Source organism: Austrofundulus limnaeus, unplaced genomic scaffold, assembly GCF_001266775.1.
Source record: "Austrofundulus limnaeus strain Quisiro unplaced genomic scaffold, Austrofundulus_limnaeus-1.0 Scaffold16, whole genome shotgun sequence".
NCBI lineage: Eukaryota > Metazoa > Chordata > Actinopteri > Cyprinodontiformes > Rivulidae > Austrofundulus > Austrofundulus limnaeus.
Window position 1 is genome coordinate 2,882,336 of NW_013952418.1, and position 4,432 is coordinate 2,886,767.

Below are 4,432 nucleotides of genomic sequence, written 5' to 3' on the forward strand. Positions count from 1 at the left end.
TGTGTGTGTGTGTGTGTGTGTGTGTGTGTGTGTGTGTGTGTGTGTGTGTGTGTTCGTGTTCGTGTTCGTGTTCGATAAACAAAAGGATAAAGAAGAACCAGGAAAGATCGCAGCTTTTAACTCTGTGCCTGTGTTAATGCTGATAAATGTGTTTCACCTGAGCGGAGAACTGGGCAACATCATTCTTCATGTTTTATATATATATATATATTTTATTTATTTATACGATTAAACTGGCAAAAAGATTTGTTAATTAAAATCTTTGATGTTAAAAATACAGAAAGAAAAACAAGGATTGTAGTTTGACTACAAACAATAAAATTAGCCCCTGTAACAAATTTTTATTAGGTCTCAACTTTAAATGTCGCATAGATTATAGTTAAGACATTTTTTAATCCCTCAGGATTTACAAGTTAGGAATAATCTGAAGGTAGCCATGCCACAAAACAAAGTTTGCTTTATTATCTACTTTATACCTAATAGAAGAATAAAATTACAAATACATCAAGCTTTTTGCTGAAAGATTTGAAACTTGTCACTAATGTGGCAAAACATGTTTATAAACTATACCTGAGCATTTGTCGCCCCCTGCTGGTCATTAGAAAGCTTTACCGCTTTTACATTGGCCTCGTTTATCAGAACCAGAGTCTTGGRTTATGTTTTTCCAGATTCAGTCACAATGTGTTCTTATAATTTAGACCACAACCGTCTAAATGTTTCATTAAATGTTTCAGGGTTATACTATTGAAAAACATAAAAATGACCATATCAGTTGGGATAAACAAATTTTTCTTCTTTTTTTTACGTAATGCCTTCACAATGCTAACAACACTTTTTAGTGCTGGTTTGACATATACTGTACATTTAGCTTTAACACTTAGAGGCTTTGTGTTTAACTTCAATTAAACACAAAACATCATGTTCCTGAGCACTGCTAACAAACAAGAACTGAGCTCTACCTGGTATTTCCTGCATAGAAAGAGCATTTATCACGTCATATAAACACTGAAAAGTACTACGTGTACAATTGACTAAATGTGAAATAAATAACTCAGAAATGCTATTAAAGGTCAAAATAAGAGAGTTTTACCCACTGATGAGTTATGGTGAGTAGCTGCCATCTTGAATTCTGAACTCTCCCATTTTTCCACTGGGAATTCCCACTTYTGCGGTGTTACTGTTTAAARTTACAACTTGTAAGTGGGGAAATTCRCACATTCCAGTACCACTGCTAAAAATGTAGCAAAATGGAYATTTTYCACGGCAAATTCCACTGAACCCCGTGCACCTCCAGCTACAGGTGGGATGCATTTCYCGYGTAAAATAATCAACATGCATTTCAGGCAATGTAGTTCAAAGCAGGCTGCAGCTTATTTTAAGACGGTAATACAACATTGAAGCTCTCGCGGGCCACACAAAAGGCTGTGGTGGACCCAGTTTGACCCTCAGACCTTCAGTTTGACACGTGTTGTTGTGGCTGTTTCTTAGATTGACCAATATATTACTGGTAGCCAATTTTGCTTCGCCATTTATTGCAGTAGTTTGTGGTATTGATGAAGATAAATCGACTTCTTTAACCTCTCAGGCAAAGATAAAGTACTGAAGCTTCTTCTGTGGATAAAAAAACGGTTATTTTTATGCCAAAACATAGATAGATGAGGAAACAGTAATTCTGTTTGAGGAAAACAGCTGAAGAGAATTAAATATAAAWGAATGGAGCAGCACGGACGTACGTCTGCACCATCGGTTGGTTCCTCTGCTAAATGAGCGRACACTGTGAGGAGACCCGCTCTACAACTTCAGGGCTCTTATTATCATGTGATTAACCTCCTCAGGATTACCCAGGGCAGCAAAGACAAGGSAGAAGTCAAAGGTCAGCAGTCAGACAGCTCCAGCGGCATGAAGAGTAGCCTATTAAACAAAAGGCCACGCTCAGATATGCCCGCGTGTCCTGCAGCGTCCTGAAGCGTCCTGTTGGCATTTATCGTACCTGCYTGGTAACTCAAACACCACGCAAGGTCACAGCTTTTTTTATTGTGAAAATGCAAAAGTCTGCTGCAGTCCATTCAAAATATATATATTTTGGAAATATCCACATATTATAAAACACATGGTGTATTAGCAGGCATGGAGAGGATGRACAGCGAAGTAATAATAAGTAAATCCTCACACTCTGGGACCTGTCGAGTTTTTTAGCATCYCTTCTCTGGATTCATCTGCTGCTGAAAAAAAACCCATTTATGGTCAAATAATTTGTATCCGGCTGTTTTTTTAAGTCCATTCCTCTACCTGAAAACGACTTGATTTTATTTACTGGATATTTAGCTTTCACCTCTCCTCGTGTGTGTGAGTGGGTAACTGCTGGCAACCTGTCATTTCCTCTGTTTGTGTATCCATGACAGATGGAGGAGGTGTGTGGGAATGTATTAACCTTTCTGCCCRGACGAGGACGGTGTCTCTGACCTATTTAAGAAAAGTTTAACTGTTTTTATAAATGTGTTTGTTTGTTTTTGCCGAGCTCCCCTCCCCTGTAAATCTCAAGAATTTGAAGTAGTCTGAACATGTGACAAAGTCAAGGCTCGCGGGACAAATCTGGTCCTRGTTGATAATTTATCCGGCCCCAAAGGAAATAGTATTTTTTTTGTTGCTGTGTTTAGTGCTTTATTCCCATTACAACTGGCTAACTTTCAGGCCAAATAAAATTAAGTTTGAGACCTTCTGAGACCCTGCGTCCTCATATGAGGACATTGCATTTTTGCCTTTCTGCATCATGATACTTAATTGTTTTCAACTTTGATCCACTGGCCTCATTATAAATGCTACCAGTACCATTTGGTGGTCTAGTGAAAACAAGATGGCGGGAATCCCAGTAAAAAAAGATTCTGCAGCAACTCTCGTCAGAAAAATYYGCAAGGTAAAAATCCAAACCATACATCATGCTTTAAAACTAGTGTCTTTGTGCACAGTTACATCTTTAGCTTCATACAGCATGCAAATTTGACACACTTTTGCACTTATAGAAAAATTAAATTATTGGTAAAGATGAAGTCCTCATTTGAGGACATAGGGATTTAATTTTATTATTTATTGTCACATGTTGTCGGATAAAGTTGGGGATATTTAAATAAGTTCACAAATGTAAATAGCTATTGTAAGTGATGCATAAATTCAACCAATTAATTATACTGAGGATGCTACACTGAGCATCTTTCCTTCCATTTATCTTGAGATGTTTAAGTTAAAATTTCAGGTCATAGTATCACTTTAAAATTACTTTTCAGTAAGTTATATGTCCACGATTCTGGTTCAAATACAGAACTTTATTTTCGCTGGATTGTTACCAAATTATTTGAGAGTTAATGTTGCCTTAATGGACAAGGATTTAAAAAAAGTGAACCATTAAAACATCAATGTTAAATGCGATGTGTTTGCAAATTTGGAAAAGGAGAAATGTTAGGCGCACCGATGCAAACCAAACAAAAGCTTGGGTCTCAGGAGGAAGATTTGATTTTGGTGTGGAAGGAGTAACCAGGAATCACTTTTAATATTCTTTTTCTGTATTTTTTCTTTTTTTTTCTTTTTGCCTGATTTGCTGGATTGTGATAAAATGTATCTCTAAGACATAATGAATGGAAAAAGTTATTGTAAAGCAAAAAAAGAAAAAGAAAGAAAAAGAATGATGATTATTTTTTCTACGTGATCTTTTTTCTTTCTCCGTTAMGTTATGAATGTGCTAAATGCTACATAAAGCATCACATCATTTGTAATTCTGTAAGAATAATTAGTTTTCAGTAAATATTGACAGAGATTGGCACCTGGCTTGGACCAAGCTTTACCTCCTGTCCCCTCCTCTCTACACTCCTCTGTAAAAGCACACGTCAGTTTTTACATCTATGAAGCAACATTTGAACCAAAAACYAAACATGAATGAAGTCACGTTGTAGCAGTAACCCCACAGAAACATCATTTATCACCTCGTTTTCACGTAAGCTCTGCAGAGGTCTTATCAGKTCTCAGCTAATTGCTTTCATGACCTGCAGCTGTTTTGTGCAGGAAAAGCTTTAGATTTAGATTTCAGCAGGATTCACAATAGGATAAACACGGACAAAAACAATAGCAGAAAAGAGTTCAGAAAAAAAGCAGTGAGGCAGAGGAAAATACGCCTGAAGGGATAAAGTACATTTTCCCTGAAACTAATTACACTCAAGCAATATTTTATTTATTAAAGAGTTTTCACCGTGTAGTACCATCAGGCATCTGTGTTGTTGTTAGTACGCAAAAAAAGTAACACCTAAATAATAATAATTGCACTTCTCATTATCTTTTGGATGTTTAAACCCAAAACTTCAAAACGTAGAAAGTAAAACATCTATGATATTTTTTTGTAATTGGTGTATAATTTCTGTAGAAGTTCATTTTAGAAAAAGATGAC

The 4,432-nt window shown here is 36.3% G+C and overlaps 1 protein-coding gene across 1 annotated transcript in view; it reads left to right on the top strand.

The window, feature by feature from the left end:
• gpc5a (glypican 5a) overlaps positions 1-4,432 on the top strand; it is a gene marked incomplete at its 3' end in the record, with an annotated part of 194,940 nt that overhangs the window by 45,115 nt on the left and 145,393 nt on the right.